This window comes from Topomyia yanbarensis, chromosome 1, assembly GCF_030247195.1.
Source record: "Topomyia yanbarensis strain Yona2022 chromosome 1, ASM3024719v1, whole genome shotgun sequence".
NCBI lineage: Eukaryota > Metazoa > Arthropoda > Insecta > Diptera > Culicidae > Topomyia > Topomyia yanbarensis.
Window position 1 is genome coordinate 191,535,542 of NC_080670.1, and position 21,347 is coordinate 191,556,888.

The window sequence follows — 21,347 nt, forward strand, 5'->3', positions numbered from 1 at the left end:
AACCATTTCCCTATAGCTTGCGAAAAAACTACATTCTTCTTCCTTTTGCAACGCCACGCCGCGGCGGGACCGAACGAACGGCCGGCGCAGTCATACTTCATTTTGAAGATATTGTTTTTTTTTCACTCGGTTGAACCCGAACTAGTATAGTATCTGGCCACTTGTTGGGTTCGGTCTTCTTGAGAGGCACCCAAAACAGTTTGCGCCATAAATAGGAGAACAATTAAGTGATTCTCCTGCTGCTGCAGCTCCCACACCCCTCACAAACCGATTCGCCGATGGCTTGGTGGTTAACTTTTGTAGCCTTTTTGGTTAAATTGCGATCGCTGATAATATGTTCTGGTTATTTTTTGTTGCTTCCCTCCGCCAGCAGTAGTAACTATTAATACTTTTGCCACTTGGCTACTGGTGGAGCTATAGGCCTCAAGAGTGAAAGGTTTCGGAATTTCGCACGGTAACGGTATTCTCAATGGTGGTTTTGAATAATTAATGGTGGGTCAAATAGAAACGAAAAAAAAAATAACTCACCATCATTACACCTTGGTCGCACTTGAAATTTGCCGGTTCGCCGAAAAAAAAGCTAAAGCTAGAAGGTTCACAGCATCTGGTTTTTGGCGAGTGCCAGATTGTGCGGAACATTTCTCTACGGACTCGCGATAACAAACGTGTAATTTGGGCTTTTTTTAGTCTGTTGGCTACTCGCGGTTCCGATTTTTAAGACAGATGTGATAATTGTGTTACGCGCAAAGGAAGCTAATGTTCGCTAATTAGTGTTGATGAATTGGGATGAATTGGGACCCGACGGTTGTCCGGTTGGCTTAAATTGCTTTACTAAAAGCTGTATAATTACTGTGTTTGCAGATGTCTCTATTTTTTTTTGGGTTCTAAATATTGGCAGTAAATTTCGTTAGAAAATCCAGGTCCGCCGAGCGGTCACGTTCGCATGATTGATGGACATTATTTTGTTGTATTTTGCAATGAACTCACAGGTAGCCGGACAGGTTGTTTGAATCAAAAGATTTGTTGTGTGAAACAAGAGATAAAAAATAACTAGACAAATTAGACACTCGGCCTTATTCTGCGCGGCGTGTGACGTGAGATGACTAATCTCACCTCACTCTACATGACTTTTCTCACCCAATACCAACTGTCGACTCGGGTGAGGTGAGATTCCCCATTGCGGTTAAATGGGCGTCTCACGTCACCCGAAGTGACTCTTCAGAATCGGGCGAAGAAAGCTACGTAGAGTGATGAGAAATTAGACGCCTCACGTCACACGCCGCTCAGAATAAGGCCGACTATGTCTTCTTGTGATTTGAAGCATCGTCAATGATTCGAGCCCTATCGTTACCAACCCCGTTCAAAGGCAACTAGGGACATAGGAGCACTATTGAACCATTATTCTGGGTGGCACGTGATGTGATAAGACAAATGTCACTCCATCCTATGTGACTATCGACTTGAATCATGTGAGATTTTATATTGTCATTCAATACCTTTACTCTTATACTATACGGCGTGTGACGTGAGGCTATAAATTTCACCTCACTGCTCAAGACTCTCCATTATCTGAATCTGAAAAGTCACTTCGGCTGAGGTAAAAGGTTTATTTGAATGCTAATGGGAAAACTCATGTCACCCGATCCAACTGTCGCACGGCGCACAGAATAAGAGTGATTTATTCTGCGCGGCATGTGACCGTTAGTCGACAAATATCACCTCACTGCACACGAGTTTCGTCACCCGATTCGGAAAAGTCATTGCGGGTGACGTGAGTGGTTCAGCTATACACCCTGCTCTATTCTGCGCGGCGTGTGGCGTGAGTCGACTAATTTCACCTCACTTTGCGTGACTTTTTTCATCCGATTCTGAGAGTCGACTCGGGTGAGGTGAGATTCCCCATTGCGGTTAAATGGGCGTCTCACGTCACCCGAAGTGACTCTTCTGAATTGGGTGAGAAAAGTCACGTAGAGTGAGGTGAGATTAGTCCTCACACGTCACATGCCGCGCAGAACAGGGCCGACCTTTATCGAAACTTTTCTCAACCAACTCTGAGGTCGACTCAGGTGAGGCGAAATGACCGATTGTCATTAACCACCCTGTATACTGTTGCCATTTGGCAACATACCGAATTTGATTATATAAAACCTCAACAAGAGGTATCGTATCCATTCAGGTAATTGAAAAGCATTTAAAGGTTAAATGGGCGTCTTACGTCATCTGAAGTGACCGTTTGAAATCGGCGGAAAGTGGTGAGATTACGCATCTTACGCTACACGTCACGCAGAATATTTGTGAATATAATAGGTTTAAGCTGACAGTAGAGTTATCAATTTCATTATATTGACTTTCGGTGTCTTCAGAAATGTTTCTTCAAAGTTCGTTCATTAGCGACATCCCATTTTTTTATAAATTTCCTTTTAATATATTATTGGAAAGGTATTTTCTTTCGCAATCAACTCATTCTATGATTTTATCCAGGTGAGAATCGGCCTTATTCTGCCTGTCGTGTGACGCAAGACGACTAACCTCACCCCATTTTTTCACGTGACTTTTTTCGTCCGCTTCTGAGAATCAACTCGGGTGAGGTGACATTCCTCAAAGCTGTTAAATGAGCGTCTTACGTCCCCGGAATTGACTCTTCATCGGGTGCGAAAAGTCACGGAGAGTGAGGTGAGATTTGTCGTCACACGCCGCGCAGAATAAAGTCAAATATTTCTAGAGCTTTTTTTCAAAACGTCATATCTACAATGAGTGACTCTTTGTTTACTTTCTCTTTCGATTTATACGGTGTCACTATAGCACTTTTCACTTATTTTACAGTAGAGATTGAAACAAAAATTTTAACCAGAAGTGTCAAGAAAATAATTATAAAACTTCTTTTGGGATTTTGCTTCGAAAAAAAGTTCCTTATTTCAATAAGGAGAATAATTAGAAGAAAAAGATATCGAGTATCTTCAACAAAGTTTCCTGGTTAGCCATTTTCTAAAACTTTTACGAAGACACCGATCCTAAAAACCTAACTTCCCAAATGAACATCGTACACAATGTTCGCTCCGGTTCTGTGCTCATATTAAACCCACACTTCGTGTACGAACTCAAACACATGTTCGCCTGCACAACCGAACCCCATGTACGTACACGGTGTGCGTACACATAGGTTCGTGGCACCAGTTTTCTCCCGCGTCGACTCTCAGAATCGGAAGAAAGGAACGTTAGTCCGACACTTGATATTACTATAGAGGCCGTATATATCACGATAGGCATGAAAGTGTTGATACAAGATTTAGAAGACTCTGGCTATCAGGAGATTTTTTACGACCAGTGCGTTTTAGGAACATCGTCACAGTAAATAGCGAGACAATGTTAGGAAACACTTGACAAAAATTTATTTTGAAATGTTTTTACAGAATAAAAAGTAATAAAAGGAAAAGAACAAAATAGTCTCGAAAAAAGTGATCGTAGGTAGTGAACGAATTATTGATTTCATTCGTAAAGAGAAAATGAAATATTTTCTAGCGGCCTAAAATAAGCATTAACTGTCCCGAAAGCTGTACTATGTATGACGGATACACTAGCTATTTGACACGCACATCGTTTTTTCCTCTTCATTGTCCGCATACCACCACAGATACCACCCCATTTTCACTAATGTCGCTTCCGCTCTGCTGAGAGATCCAATTCTGACAGAAACGACGTCATAGGACTAATATATAGCTCGCTAGTTAGACTTGCGGAAAACATTATTATCGCAATCAACAAGGAGACGAAAGACTAGATGCTCTAAACTTGCAGCTTTAGTGTTCCAGTAGCAGTCTGTACAAAAAAGAAGAGGGGGACCAAGATAAACACCCAGCAGTAGTGTGTTGCGAATCGACACCACACCGAGTTCGTTGAGTGACGTTAATGTGATCAGATCCCATTTGGCTAGCTTATGTTGCCGGAGAAGTGTTGTGACGCCTTAAGTTTGCTTCAAATCATCGATGGTACTCGGTACAATGACAAAGGTGACACTGAGAGGTTTCTGAGGATGAGATAATAAAAAAAATGTATTTTGAACGCTATAGACAAGAGGTAGGTAAGGTTCATATGAGCGACGGATAAAAGTCGGAAGGACAGAACATGCTTCGTAAAACCTGCTAAATAAATAAGCGTTAAAAAAAACCTTCAACATAACTTACAAACTAGTTTTTCAACCGACTTTAATCTTGTATGTAACAAAATGCAGATTTTATAATGCACAAATATTTGATTTTGTGCGTTTTTTATAACAGAGGTTCATCGTTGCCTGCTTTTTTCTGGGGAGAACTTTTTAAACGATTCTTTCGGTGAAAGACCTTAGTTTGATTTTTAGGTTTGAAGTTCACATCAGTCATTTCATTTTAATATAATTAAAGCAGGTTTCACAAAGCATGTTCTGTCCTTCCAACTTTTATTTTCGGTCGTTCGTATAGTGAAGATTGTAGTTTGCCACAGACCTGATCGTTGGAGGATTTTCGTCGAACCCAAAGGAATCTCTACTCGGTGCATGACCAGACAACGCGCTCAATGTTTTGATAGCCGCTAATATAAGACCTACTCCCTACCTACTACCCAATACACAACAGATGCGTATCTAATGTGTATTGTTTGGATATAATCCGGGACATCACACGAATGAAACCCTAACCTATACCCATTCGCTTGGTTTACTTTAGGGAAAATAGAATGTAGTCACCCCATTGCTCCATCAGGTGCCTTTGACATGAAACAATGAAATACTTTTCATGAAAATAAGAAATGTTAAAGACGCTGCAATATTCCAAAACGAAATCAACTTGTTCTACACATGGTGTAGCAAAAGTCTACTGCAACTTAACGTGAAGAAATGTAACTCTAAGAATCCTTCGAAGAAATGTAACTCTAAGAATCCTTCGAGACCAGCGTTGTACTCTCTGAACTACCAGACCAGGATGGTTTCAGGATTCGATGCATATTTTTTATCTTCGTAATCACCATCAATAAAGCTCGACAGAATATTAATTCTAGAAAACATGACAAATTGAAGATTGATTATCTAGAACATAATTGAAATTAGTGCTGAGCGTAAGAGAGGATACAAAATATCACCGAGTTGTTGAATAAAGTGTGTTACTAGGTTCATGTATAGTCCAAAACATATATTTTACGCAATAAAAAAGATTGACAAAATTGGGTTAACTGAAAAGAGAACACAAATGCATAAATTGCAATAAACTCTAACAAAAAAATGCTTTCAATTTAATGCAATATGTTTCTGGTTTAGGTGTGCTCTGTCCCTGCCGCCCTGTAACAGAGGGACAGCAGACCAAGACAGCCAGGGCGGCCAAGGCACATTATCCAACAATTTCGGGTTTTCGAACACATACAAAACAAGCGTTACCGTTTAGGGATCATTAACAAATTATGTGATGAAAAAAATTTCAGGCTCCCTCGCCACTACGTCGTGATTTTCTGTATCCCATTTCCCTAGTAAGTACGTAACGAGTTAATTGTCTATTTTTCCTCAGAAAAGCCATATCCTTCCCTCTATATGTGGGGGTGACTATATATTGCAGTTTGCCTTATTGATAGGTAAACACATGAGAAGCATTATAGACTTGACAAGTTAGTTTCGGTTAGAAACTGTCGGACTGCAGACCCCAGGCTAAATATTTCTTAATGTGGACGCGAGAACGAAAAAACCAATGGAAATTGAGCAGAATTAAAACTTTAGTCGGATAATTTTCTACCAAATTTTTATTCAATTTCGAAGTACATATTTTATTTTATTAAAATATGCAGAAAAAAAAAATTCAGGAAAGCTTTCGAAAGTGACGCGGAAAACCGAAATTTCCCAGCCTGTTTCGGACAAAGCCATCAATATGAAGCACCACTACAACACTAACGTTTTGGTGAAATTTTAATATAATTTCACTGCAGATTTGTCTGGATTACATTCGATGCCAGATGTTTGAAGGTGACGGAAGGACCGAGCATTTTTTTCGGTACACTGTGAAATCAGTTGATGCTCGGTATTTGAAGGCGAAGGACGGAGGATTATTTCGGGAAGCTTACGTTTACTGAGCAGACGGTTTTTGGGAATTTTAAATTTCAATAAATATTTTCAAGTGTTTTTAGCGAATAAATGTTTGTTGGCTCTAATCTAGGAGTCTGATGGCCAGATATATTTTTCTAGAAGATTCAGGTCATGAGCTATTCATATCAGCGGAAGAGAGAGAGTAACACAAAACAAAAGGCAGCGCAGCAATGATAAAATTGTCAGTGAATTGTGGGGGGAAAGTAAGGTGTATGTGAGCTTCGTAAGCAGCAAATTGATACAAAACCAAATGCAATCAAAGTTTTTTTTGTATGTGAGTATGCGGCATCTATTTTTTGAGAGCGTTGTGCTCACCTCAACCTGTGCGCGAATAGCTCCATGTTCACAAAGGATTGCTTTTTGGCATGAGATTGTGAACGCAAAAACAGAAAATGTTAGCGCGCTTTTTTTGGGTCATAATCATAACTGAAACCCGCTTTTCGCACATGCCCAATCTATGGTCAAGATCACTTTCGCAGGAACTGTGGGCAGTTTCGAAAATGATTACCGCATGAACATATCGATTTCGCAAAAATCCATCACTGGTATTTGAAGACAGCCACACACACACACACACCACAATAACTACCACAAAATGATCTTGCCTCAAATCAACAACGAACACAGTCTCGTCCGGTTTTTGAAAATCTGAAATTTAGGTAGGTGCAACTGTGCCGCCCTGCCACGAAGGGTAGGTTGGGACGGGTTTGTTTAGAGGCTGATATCTTGTTTCCATCACAATATTTTTTAGCTTGTGGTACACTATTTTGTAGATATATTATGTGGCTTAATGCCTGCGAATGGAAGATGTTTACTTGAAATTTTAAATAACACTCAGGATCAATTTTCTACATGACGGCAAAATGGCAAAAAAAGTGTCGTATAGGTTGGGACACTTCAAACAATTCCAATAATTAAAGGCAATTTAAACTTCAACGTATTATATTTATTTTCTGGCTAATATTTATTTGTTAATTGGTATTTTAGAATAAGAATAAGTAACTGAAAGACTTATTTACTTCCATTTGACAAAATTAATCTGATTCACAGTTTTTATGTGTAAAACTTGCACGCAATCTTGTACGCATGCGTATTTGTATGGTGTCCCAACCTATACGACATGCTTGTTCCAACCAATTTTTCGAAGAAAAAAAATCCAATGAAGCAAACACAAAACCCTGATCCGTAATAAGGTCTTAGTTACTTCTTAACACTTTAAAATTATATACATTGAAATTGCGATGAAAAAGATTCAATTTCAAAAATCAGCACAACAAAAGTATTTTCGCTCGTTTTTTGACTTAGTGCAGCTGTGACAATAATGAACTATAACTTCAACTTGGTATAAAAAGTGAGCTACGATCGAGTCTAGTATGTGCTAAAAATAACAGATGGCAACACTGCATAGGAACGAAAATATTGAGCTGTCCCAACCTATACGACAATCCCTTACTACGACTGACCCTTTATTACAGGGCGGCCTAGGTACGTCCAATAAGAATTTCGATGAAGTTTGCGGGCTAAGGTGATTTCAGCATTGATCAGGAAACTTTATAACCAGACAACGCATCTAAAGATGTTGGCACCTTAATTGGTTTAAAGAGGGTATTCCTATTTTTAGAAACCTTCTTTTATTCAACAACAACTTTCGCAACCTCGTACAACATGTAACTTTGAGTAACTTTACTGATGAAACTATTTATTTATATATTTATAACTCTAACTAACTAACTCGAGTTTATTCCCGAATGTTTTGCACGGGAATATTTTATGCGGAATTTTAATCAGAAATTACAAAAATAAAGACTTTTTTGGTGGTATCCAACGGAGAAAATTGATCGAAATGGTAAGTGAAACGAAAGCAATTATGTGAAAAAAATTCCCCCAGAGGCGAGAATCGAACCCGCAACCTTCGAGACTCCGGCCCAAAGCACTAACCCATATACTATCCCTGGGATGTGATGACGTCTCAGAAAGAACGTATGATTATCGGACTAGCGACTGTGATCGTACTTTGCATGAAAAGCGACATCACACACAACTCACCATTTCGATCAATTTTCCTCACCAAAAATGTCTTTAATAAGGTATTGGCCCTTACGTCAAAAAACCAAAAAAATAAAAATAAAGCACCCAAAACGTTTGGATCGCGTTTAATACTGTTTCGCAAAGTTACACAAATTTGAGGAAAATCATTTTGGCAACAGAAACTCGGAAACGTTATATATCCTACTGATGTCTTAAACTTTCGAGAATAATCATAAGCGATAGAAATTTATCGTATGAAGAAAATACAAAAATACTGATACAGGAATAACCAGAATAAATAGATAATTGCTAGCTTCAGTGAAGTTATTTCAAATCAACTGTTATACAAGGGAGCACCATTTTACGAAAAAATTAGATACTGCCACATCATTTAGATGCACAAACTAGTTTCATAAAACTTTTCAGAAGACGGCCAATCACGAATACGTCATCAAAAACTAGAAAATACTTTTGGCTGTCTTTTCCGGGTTTGAGGGACCGCTGTGCAGCCGAGATACCAGCACGCCACAAGTTCATAGTTTTTGGGTAGGGAGGTGAGCGGTCTACCTGGTCTAGTAATGCTAGTGGTGATAAATCACCGGAGTCGCTTGCTCTCTTGCTATTTATTTTTCTCTTAATACAAATGGTTAATAAAACATGTACCTGCTTAATTACAAAGCAATAATTTGAATCGGTTATCTCATATATAGCCCTTGATGGTAGACGCTACCACATTTTAGCAATAACATTAAATCACATGTTTTACTAAGAGCAAAAAGCTGCAACACGGCAACAGATTTTTCCTTCTTTTGAACATGAGCAGTTCTTTAGAACTCTGATGTTGGTTCCAACCTCCTCATATTATACAGAAAGCTAATCATACCTATTTTTGTAGTAAGGAAGGATTCATAGCACTAGTCCCGCAATCGTCCTGTATACTAAGTATTGAGTTACGAAATCTGTCGATGTAGATGCTTAAGTTCTACAACACTATTATTTTAGATGCTTGTTTTAGGTTAAATTTAAATACCAACCCACCCTACTTCTTCAATTGAAACTAAATTCGGCGAAATAACTTTCCGCAAAGCGATTCGTTCGGTGAAAGATGGGTTTTTGGATTCTAAGAAAATCCGAAATTTAGGTGCATTTGTGCCGCCCTGCCACGAAGGGTCACTCGGGCAATTAAAAATATGATCCCGTGTAGTGATCAAATCATCACCTACAAATTTGTGAACTATCCAATCTTCACAGGAATTCAAAAGGTGCTCAACAATTTTCAGAAAAAGAAACTCCAAAATTGTGAGATGACTATAATTTATTTCCTAACCGACACTTAACAGATATTCTGAAGTCCAAGCTAAAATTGTACTGAAAAAGATGGTTAAAAAATGATGAAGATTAATGAATTTTATACATAGACGCATTTCCGAGGCGATGGAAACATAAGAAATATTAGTAACGTCATGGATCGTTTGAGGAAATAATATCTCCAGTGTGTCGGCGTATTAGGATTTAATTCAAAAAAACTTTTTGAATTTCTCAGTACCACACGATGTAGCTGAATGTGAATTCCGTCAAACTAATCTACATTTTTCTCCAAAATAAGTGTTTCATTAAATGAACAGAGAGACGACCATGACCATGACACATGTTAATCTGAGTGCCACACTTCTCGTTCAATTCGATTATCGTAGCAGAAATGAGGATAACGGTTCCTTTGTTCCTTTCTTTGTTTCGTTTTTCACTTGACTTGGTTCGTCTGCTAGAACCCATCACATTGATTTTCATATGAGGCTGAAAAAATTGGGGTCTGATAAAATCGGATACTCACTTACATAAAACAAAATCTATTTTGAATGAATCATGAATGAAACTGCATATTAGATAGGTATTGTAATATGTAAGATATGAAATAAGCATTCTAAGTACATAAAAACAAACCATCACGAAAAAAATGTGAGCCATCCTATTGATTATTGTATGTTACAAAACATTCAACTAAGTCGCTCAAAAAGATATTTTACAAAATAAAATAAATTTATTTTTTCACATCAAATAGACCAAAAATGAATTAAACGTTCCCAAATTATTCACACATCTTTTTTGGCCCGTTAAGCTAAATAATCATTTTTGAAGCACCATGAATTTAGCGTACCATAATTACTCTTGAAAAAAACTATTTGACACAAAAAGAAACAATATACTTATTTTTGAGCCTCACCAATAAGTAATCAAGTAGAATTTCTACTGTACTTAAATATCCAAAAATGGGCTTCAGCACACAAACATTTGTTTAAAAAAATTAACCTTCGCGACAGAATAATTATTTTTGAGCCGCCCTAATAAGTAAAAAAAAGTTTTTGTAAGTTAATATCACAAACGATTCGGTGAACAAAAATTAGTATTAAAATTCAAAGAACCATTTCAACTCAACCAATATTTCTGAGCCACCCTAGTAAATAGCTAATTTTTATTTTTAGTATGTTTTAATATCAACAACGAATTCAGCGTATCAAAATTACTTTTGAAAAAATCATATGACCCGTTAAAAACGAAAAAAAAATATTTATGAGTCACCCTAATAAGTACTAATGTTGATTTACAATATATTTATGTATCCAAAAATAGATTCCGCACCCAAACTTTTTTTTTTAAATAAGACGTATCAGCCTTCACGACAAAATAACTATTTTTTAACTGCCCTAATGAGTGATAAAAGTTTTTATGTTGATATAAAAAACGATTCAGAGAATGGACATTGCCATAAAAAAATTCTAAACACAGTTTTGACAAAATAAATATTTTTGAGCCACCCTGAGGAACAGCAAATATTTATTTTTTTACACGTTTTAATAATAAAACGAGTTCAGCCTCCCAAAATCACCCAAAACTATCTTACTTGAACCGATTCGACAACGTTTAAGCTTTGGTCCACCTTTTGTTCTAAAGCCACTGGCGATGATAAATCAGCAGAGTAACTTACTCTTCACAAAGTATCCCGACTGTCGTCGCAGTATGCTTCCCCGGGTGAAGCCGCTATCCCCTTTCGCTTTCTTTCTCTTCTTGGTTGTTCGATGCGGTTGGACAGAAAGGCTCGTTCGGCTTCTTATGCTACACAGCGAGAGTGGTCACTGTTTGGGATCCTTGACAGTAAATCGGAGAAGCAAAAACTCAGTGGTTCAGAATGTAACTTTAGCAGATATTTAAACCTTTTGCTAAAACTAAATAACAGCTTTATAGAATTTTTAGGAAAGTTGGAGTTCTTTTGAATCGTGTTTAAATGAGATTGCACGCAGTTTTGAACAATTATATTTTGAGATAGAAGCGTTTAATGATTTAGATATACTTTCGATGAATTATTCGTGGTTGATATTTTGTAATAATACGTGGAATTATGGGTTTTGCTGACTACGAAACTGAAGTCAGTTTTTCGAAATTCAAAATGTCCGATCCAATATAGCGAAACCCCACTAAAAATAACTTTATTCTAGTCAAAATCTACAGAGAAAAAAGGTTCTGTGATTTATAAACACGAAGTTATTATGTATCAAAATCAAAAAAAGGCCGATTCCAATATGGCGGAATAAAATGTGACTAACGATTTTAACCAATATTTTTCGTTTCTCATATTTTTCTGTGGTTGTTTGATAACTCACGATTCGTCTGCGATGCCTCTACAGATCAAGCCGTGAAATACGTTCTCGGGACATGTACACATGTTCAATCAGGCAAGTAGCTAGAGGGGGGCTATGTCTTGAAAATAAATTATCAGCGACTTTAGCTTGTAGCTCGTTTGGTTTGAGATAAAGTTAGAAGATTGCTGTTTCCAACAACCAAAATCAATGAAATTCAGTGTGGCTTATGCTTCTGTCCCAGCCGGTGTGAAGCGAACGACAAATAAAGTTACTTTTTTTATTGTGTTCCTTGTCTGAAGAACAAAGGAAACTTCTACTATACTATGCCCTAGCAATCTGTCGAGATGAGTGAGTCTCAGAAGCAAGAAGTGGTGCACCGGCCAAATACTGTGATTAGTGGTGATTCGCATAAGACCTAATATTTTCGATGAGTAACATTTTCTGAAGGTGAAAATGGAGGCTATACTTACGATAGCCAGCTTTATTGAGCTCTACCACCTCAGGTATTATTCGCTCATAGCGTTCAACAATTTGGATCAGGCGAAATCATTGATTTCGAATGATTTAAAGCCTTAATGGCTTTTAATGGTTGTGTGTGAGAATTCTGTAATTCAGATCTTCATATAAATGGACGGTGAGAGAATCAATGTCCGGTTACAAGATCGGATACCGCTTACTTGCAGATACATATTACATATGGGAGAAATGCAGTACAAAACATAATGCGATAGTACAATTACACATAGTATTCTTTGCACATATCAAAGGCAAACTAGTGCGTTCCAGTTCTGTGATAAAACGTCACATTACGATTTATTTACCGCTGAACACAAACAATTACCAAATATGTGGCACAAGTTCAGGTAATATTGACAACGGCAAAAGCTGCGTCAATATCTCAAAATCTACAGCCAGCACAATCAGTGAGGAAATTCACAATCATAAAGGCAACAAGCAAGCATGTTTGCGAACACAACGGCAGCAACCACGATTATGACACGGAAGTGTTCAATAGCGGGGGATAGATATGAACGACCCCCTATTCGCAGTTGGCGAGAACAAAATATTTCCCTGCTTCGTAAACAGGTATCTGCGTGCAATGGTTAAGAGCTTGCGTGAGATCTGTTGGACAACCAGTAAAACTCATTTTATTATTTTTATTGTTGGAAATAGATATAACTAGATAACAGAACCACTGTTTCGATTGGCTAAAGTATTGAACCGAGTTCACTTATGAATTATTTAAAAAATAGTAGAAGAAGTTTAATGGACGACTGAGTACTAAAACTCACCAAAAGTGAACGCATCATCGCAAGTGTTTGTCCCGTTTAACAAAACTAAGATGTAATACTCGATATTGGCAACTCTATTTTAAATTTAAATGACAGGTTTTTGAATTGTACCAAATTTGAATTACTGCATTGGGTCTGTGCACTGTCTGTATTCTTAGTATAAATACTAGACATCACATTCAAGCGCACTAGGCAAAAAAATGTTTCAATTTACTGAGAACGATATAGCTTATTTTAACGCATCATCATTTTCATTGGCACTTAATTTCACTTTCATGCGAGGAATTCGTTCCGTTCATGCGAGTTCGCAACACTGTTGCGACTAAAATGTTGTGACTGGTTGAATCTATTAGTCCAATAATTTCGATTTTATGTCTTCAGTATATAGCAGTCTCACGATCTGTTTTTTATTCGTTTTGGACTAAAATGAGAGATGATCAGATATCACGGAGGAGGAAAAAAGAATCAACTAATCTAAGAAGCCTCAAGAGCACCTCTTCTATCTTTGCTATGCACTCAGAACGAGTGCTTTCGGAATTTCGCTCTGATCTTCCCAATTCGGTTTGAAAAAAACGGCATTTTCGAAAACACAAGACGTCTTCGTTATCCGCACAACATTCAACGGTAGGTGGAACAACGTTGATTGAAATTGTTTCCTAAATTTTGGTAAAACAATCCTGTTACCAAAAAGCATTACAGCTTTCTTCAAGAAGTCATGCATCTCTCCCAATCTTGATGATGATTGTAAAAAAAAATTGAGCTAATTAAAAACGAACCGATTACTGAGCAGATTCTGCGATAAAAGAAAATTTGCAAAAGATTCACAGAAATCGGATAAATTGCAATAATTTAAAAACATAGAAATCTGTAAGAAAGTCTCTTCGGCTCAGGAGAAGCAAGTGGGATGTGTTTTCTTTGATTTGTCGGAAGCAAGTGTGATGCTAAAATTATTTAGCTCACCCATATTTATAGTTTCGAGTAATTCTAGTGGTGTCATTCAGTGCTTCGAAATTTCAAAATCAGTTAACTATTTCTGCTTATCGAAACTGACATTCGCCTCGGTCATTCAACTTTCCAACTGACTGAAATCTCATGCAGAATCGAATGTTTGAGTGCAGAGGAAATACAAAAATTCCTTCACCAACCAAAGCATTGATTTGTTTTTATGTGGACAGTTCGAGCATTATTGAGCTTCGCTCAATACTCCCTCTCAGAGCTAGCATAGAAACAAAAAATTCAGTTTGCTTCTGAAACCGAACATATGCGAACCCGACATGCGCTATGTTGGGAGAATTATGGACGAGGGAAACGATCTAAACATTTCATTCATCGCGGCGTGCAGGAATTGAATTTCGGTTCTCTTTCAAGTTCCCGCAGGGATGTCAATTTTTTAAGCTCTCGTTACATTTAACAAAATTTACGTAAATTGCAAGATAGCAGTAATCAGGGGATTTCCTTTCGGTTAGTGAACAGTCCTATAGTAAAGGGCGAACACGAAATTATTGCGACACCGAAAATGTCATGCCAATTTTCTTATAATGTTTAAAATCAAACCAAAATTTTAGGGTAGTTTTATACATATATTTACTTCAAAAATCAAAAGAAAAGTTAATCGATAGTGCCTTGAGTGTAAAATTGAACGCATTTTCGCTTGGTGCCCTCCATCAACGTCTTTACAGTGTCATCCGGTACCAGTTTCTCAGTTTTTTTTTTCTATTTTCTTAACATGTCCTTCTCGTCTTTGACTGTCTTCTTGCTCTTTCGAAGTTCCCGCTTCATCATTGCCCAGTACTGCTCCACCGGGCGCAGCTCCGGACAGTTTGGCGGATTCATGTCCTTTGGAACAAAATGGACAGAATTGGCCGCATACCACTTTTAGAATAGTGGCATGATGCCAAATCTGGCCAAAATAGCGGAGCTTCGTCGTGCTGCTGCAAGAACGGCAAAAAGCGCTTCTCGAGGCACTCAGATTTGTAGATCTCGTCATTTACTGTGCCCTTTGTCACGAAAGGCTCACTCCTCAGTCCGCAAGAGCAGATGGCCTGCCAAATGAGATATTTGGAGGCGAACTTCGACATTTTCTTCTTCTTTAATTTGTCGTCCACATAGAATTTGCTGTTGCCAGTGAAAAACTCCAACCCCGGAATTTGCTTAAAATCGGCTTTTATATACGTTTCGTCGTCCATCACACAGCAGCCATATTTTGTCAGCATCTTCTCGTAGAGCTTCCGTGCCCGAGTTTTAGCCGTCGATTGTTGTCGCTCTTCGCGGTTTGGAAAGTTCTGTACCTTGTATGTATGTAGTCCAGCTCTCTTCTTTGCATTCTGGACGTAGCTCTGCGACATGCCGATCTTTTTAGCCAAATCACGGCTTGAGACGTTGGGATTTGCTTTAATCAACCGCTTCACCTTTCCCTCCGTCTTTTTGCTTTCCGGTCCTGGTTTTCTTCCAGCTCCTTTGCCGTGATCCAACGTCAACCGTTCCTGGAACCGCTTCAACACTCTGGAGACGGTTGAATGGTGAATGTTCAACATTTTTTCCCAACTGCCGGTGCGACAGGTCAGGAAATTCCAGGTGTTTGGAAAGAATTTGTTCTCTCGACTCGCGTTGGTTCACCTCCATTTTCGTTGAATCGAAAAACACGACTTCGAGTTTGACAGCATGTAAACAATACACATCAATGAGAAAGTGTGCAAAATTTGGTTGATTTTTACCCAATGGTAAAAAAGTTATGCCCTGTTGAATGCGTCGCAATAATTTCGTGTTCGCCCTTTATCATAATGTCAATTTTAGTGGAAAAGTTTTTTCAGTAAAAATGTTTTTTTTTATTAACATGAGTTTGTTTGCAATTGCGATCGCGTTTCGTTGTATCGCGTAGCATAAGTAGGTGAAAAATAATGATCGGGACTTTTTAGGTACTTTATCTTTTATTTTCTTATTTTTTAGACTCCCTAATAAGGAGTTTACTTATTTTGTAATACATTTAAATACCTACCCAAGAAGGAATTCAGCGCACAAACATTTGTTTGGACGAATTTATGAACATTCACAATTAAAATATTATTTTTGAGCCACCCTAATGAGTAATAAAGGGTCCTTTTTCAAATAAGTGTTTGTGTGTTCAAAACCTCAAAAATTTATTTTCTATTTTACATAATAAGACATTTTTCTGTGTTTATAAACAGGTTGAATAGAGTTTTCTCAAAATATTACGTGTTGAGGACAAAAGCTCGATTTTTCAAACTATTGTAATTCAAATCAATACATCTTTTTAGTGAAGATTCAGATTAGAGTACAACTAGTTTCATTTAAAAGGTTGTTTGTTGGGCTTCTACTTGTCGTTCGATCTTGTCGATACAAGCCTATCTTCTAACTCAGACCGTTTTTGTTGATATCTTCTCTATAGAACCACCCAAGTTCTCCATACAAACTTTGGTTTTAAACTATGAAGCCCCGTTCCAATTTTTGTTTCAAATATTTCTTCACCAGGGGTTTCCGGGGATTCCAAAGCTTGGCCATTTTTATTCGTTCTGCTTCTCGATCTTGTATTAAACAGTGTAATAAATCGTGCACTAAATTGAAGCCATTATGTTCACAGTGGTTGTACTATTTTTTTGAAACAATTCGGAAAGAGCGCTTGTAGTGCATGAAACTTGAAAATTTGTCCACTTTTCGGAAATGAATATTTTATTTTGCCCTTTTTGCCCCGAAGAATGAAAAAAGGTGATTTTTCATGATATCTCTGAAGGAGACGCATGGTAATGTTTAATTATTCAGGGTTCGTAATGTAATTTATATATGTCTCTCTGAATTATCAACTATTTTAAAAATGTCTATTCTGCAAAAGTCCCTACTTGGCCTAATTATTGTTTAGACAACTGTTTGTCATTAATTTTTTGTTGAATGTGAACTTCTAATGCAAAAACAAGAACAGCGCCCGTAATCATACTATAATCATTCGAAAGCTTTTAATTTTCTATTTAAAATGAGTTTTGTGCTAGTTTTGCAAAAATTTGCGATAAGCTGTCAACAAACGGAAGGAGCTGAGTGGAAAGAGTGGTTTCTTAGATGGTGAAAGCGTTCAGTTTGTTTGATTTCAGTAAATATTTGCAGCCTATTGGAATATGTCATTAAATGTTTCCGGAAAATTTCATGATAATTTCCGTTCCAACTACAAAATGTACTAAACATTGTTTTGATCAGATACTAACTCAAGTAAGCGGTATTACGCAAGTGTAATAAAATCAATTTTGAATGAACCTTATGTTCTAGGTATGATACAAAATAAGCATCCTAAGTTAATTAAAACAATTCTTGACCAAGAAATTATTTGGTAACAACCCTATTGATTAGTAAATCCAACTAATTCGCTCAAAAAGTTTGAAAAAAAGTGAATGTATTTTTTTCATATCAACTAAGCCAATATTAAGTTTATCTTTTCAAAATTATTCAAACACATCTTATCTGACCCGTTAAAACTAATCGAAATCATTTTTGAAGCTCTATAAAGAGATATAAATTAATTAGTATCAACATTAAAAATAAATTCAGCGTACCATAATTATTTAGGAAAAAGTGATTTGATACGTAATGACAAAAAACTTTTTTTGAGCCACTCTAACAGTAATAAAGATTTTTCTAATAAGTTTTGATATCAAAAACGATTCAGCGTACGGAAATTGCTATACAAAAATCTAAGAACAGTTTCGACTCAAAAAATATTACTGAGCTACACTAATGAATTGATAATGTTTATTTTTAATAAGTTTTAATATCAAAATGAACTTAGCGCACCAAAATTACTCTTGGAAAAATTATTCGAGTCGCAAAGACAAAACACTTATTTATGAGACGCCCTAATAAATAGTAAAGTCAACTTCTATTACATAATAAACATTTAAAAAAAGGAATTTGGCGCACAAATATTTCTTTAAAAAGAATTATGAACCTTTACGACAAAATAATTAATTATGAGCCACCCTAATGAGTAGCTAATGTTTTTTTTTCAAATGAATTTTAATATTAAAAACGATTCACGAAAATTACTGTGCAAAGATCTCAAGAACAGTTTGGATAAAATAAATATTGAGCCACCCTAAAAAATATTAAATGTTTACTTTTACTATGTTAATATTGAAAAACGAACTGAGCGTACCAAAATAAATAAAACCATCTTATTGAAACCGGTACGACAAAGTTTTGATTTTAGTCCGCCTTTTGTTCTAAGTCGTGCACTGTGTGACAGTGGTGATGATTTATCGCCGGAGTCGTTTGTTCTTCGGAAGGAAACCCGACTGACGCATAATGGTCACCGTCCATGCAAAAGTCAGACAATACCTCAAAAGTTGGCCGAATTTGATGAAAAATTCCTTCGATATAAGAGTTGCAGTTAATATTTTCAACCGTTTGAAATATGCCACTAAATGTTTCTGGATGATAATTTACATGGTAACAATCAAATTTGGTAAACGCAGCTGAGTTTGGTAAAACTGTTTTGATCAGAATTTGTAATGTACTGTTTACTCTTAATTATTATTTTTAAAATAACGTTTTAATGATCTAGTAGATTTTGAGTTATGATGTACACCACCAAACCAATTTTCAAAGAGGTACCTCCGGAAATATACTGTCACTTGCTCAATTTGCAGTATTTTGCCAAAAAAATTGAGAAAATATTATTCAAATACGGCATTAAAGCATGGAAATTGAATATCCAAAACGATTCAGCGTACGAAAATAACAATACAAACGGGAAAAGGGGGGGGGAGTGCAGTCATAGCGCAGTTGGTAAATCGATTGTCTTGTACGCAGCTTACCCGGGCTCGATTCCCGCACAACAAAGACGAATGAACTTAAGGTTAAAACCTCTCTGAACGAAATAAAAACAAAACAACTGTGCAAAAATTCTAAGAAGAGTTTCGGTTCAATAAATCTAATGGTTTATCCTAATGAACAATAAATGTTTATTTTTAATATCTTTTTATATCAAAATTGAATTGAGCGTACCAAAATTATTCTTGAAAATATCAGTTAACCCTTAAAGACAAAATACTAATTTTTGAGTCACCCTGATAAGTAGTACAGTTAATTTCTAATACAGTAAAGACCCGTTTTTATCAGCCCCTTGGCGAATTTTAAGCTGATAAAACAGGGACATTGATAAAATCGGGACATATATTTTTCTGCCTTTTTAATAAACCGAAGCTCTTAAATATTTAATATTTTCCTTTGTTCCTTAGATATAACCTTGCGACCTTTTCTTATTATTTACCTGAAGTTCCCTTTTAGGGGGGGTCTGACAGTGCAAAATTTAAAAAAAATAATTTTATTTTTATTTTTGCATTTTTCGGATCTCTAAGATAAGAAATATATGCCCAAGAAAGGATTTACTCGAATTCAACTTGGTTCGTCTGCTAGAGCCCATCAAACTACCAAACTATCAATTTTTATATGAAGCTGATAAAATCGGGTCAAAAACTGATAAAATCGGGGGTAGGTGAAATCGGGGGTTGATAAAATACTAAAATATCCAAAATAGGAATTCATCGCTCAAACTTTTCTTTTAAAATAATTTACAAGTCTTCACGACAAAGTAGTTATTTTTGAGCCTCCCTAATGTGCAATGAAGGTTTTTTTCCTAATAAGTGTTAATATCAAAAACAATTCAGCGCACCAAAAATTACTATAAAATATCGAAGAGCAGTTTTGACAAAGTTAACAGTTTTAAGCCGCCCTAATGAATAGTAGAGTAGAGTGGGGTCAAGTAGGTAAGCTTTTGCTATTTCGTGCGATGATGCATTTGCACTGATTTTGACAAACAAGCACTCGTTGGAGAGGTTATACATCTGGCAACGTTTTGGCAATAATGATTTTATGCGTGGCTAAATATTTACCAAGCTAAATCCAATAAGGCGAAGGTACTTTTCGATGTTTTTTTTTTCATCTGGGGGTACGATAGGTCACTATTTTCGGGGTTAAATAAATCAAAAAAACCCCTAGAAAATCAGCGATTCAACTTTTTTTTGAAGAGTATTAATACTGTAGAATAGTTAAAAATCCATAACAGAAATAATAAAAGCAATCCGTTGACATCATTCAGGTAAGAAAATGAGGAAGTGACAAATGATGTGAAAAACATGAAACCGCGGAAAGAAATGTTGAAAAAGCATCGTTTTTCAGCAGCAGCGTCTGGCTTGGTACTTGCGAACGACTTCTTCGGTGTGCTCGTCGTTGCCAGAGTGTGGAATTGAAGTTGTGCATTTCCTGCTCACGTGGTTGCTTAGCTGTGCGACGATCACGGTTGCGCTTCAGAGAATTTTATAGATTCGACCAATTTTAATGTTTCGCTTTGAAAACAATTTTGGAGTGGATTTAAACAAACCTCACTCAGCAAAGGGGGATTATACGTTTATCTTTCAATGGATAAAAAAATGACAATTGCTTGAGGGGACGGGCATAGCGTAGTTGGTAAATCGAAAGCCTTGTATTTCCCAGGTAAAGCCGCTTCGAATCCTTGACGATTAGTAGGGGAAGCGAAAACTCCTCGAGCAGACATTGCACAGTGTTCAAGAGGGTAAACTTAGGAGGAAGTTTAAGTTTTTACTGAAACTAAATAACTTAGCCTTATGATATGTTTGAAAAAGTTTGAAGAACTTTTATACTTTCGATGAATTATTCGTGGTAGAATGTCAATACTTTGCTGTCCAAAACCCATAATTACATGTTTTTCGGAAATCAAAATGTCCGATCCAATATGGCGGACCCCTACTAAAAATAAGTGCTATTTCAGCCAAAATCGAATAAGAAAAAAGTTATTTATAAACACGAATCTGAGTTATTACGCATCAAAATAAAAAAAAAAGAGCGATTCCAATATGGCGGAATAAAATGTGACTAACGATTTTGACCAAAAATTTTCGTTTCTCACTTATTTTCTATGGTTGTTTGATAACTCACGATTCGTCTACGATGCCTCTACAGATGTTCAGTGCAACGCGAAGCATTCTGGGAACGTGCATCAATGCCATGAAAAGGTTTCTACCCGAGACGCGCGTCTCGAGTCGAGAGCATCCCATGGCGGCCAGGACGTCGCTTCGAACAATGACACTTTTTTGATGCGCGGATCGAAAAACCCGTTTAATACAATACAGTAGATACTTAAACAACTTTCAACAAATGTAAAACAAAAAAAAATTTTTTGAAAATTTTGAATGCAAACCTCCCCTCAAATTTCTTGTGAAATGAAAAGTATGACAGATAGAGCGTACATGTCTTCAACAGAATTTGCTAAAATTT

At 36.7% G+C, this 21,347-nt stretch overlaps 1 protein-coding gene across 10 annotated transcripts in view; it reads left to right on the forward strand.

The window, feature by feature from the left end:
* Positions 1-21,347, forward strand: part of LOC131685169 (sex determination protein fruitless) — a 624,000-nt gene that overhangs the window by 402,447 nt on the left and 200,206 nt on the right. The gene's annotated exons all lie outside the window — the stretch shown is intronic.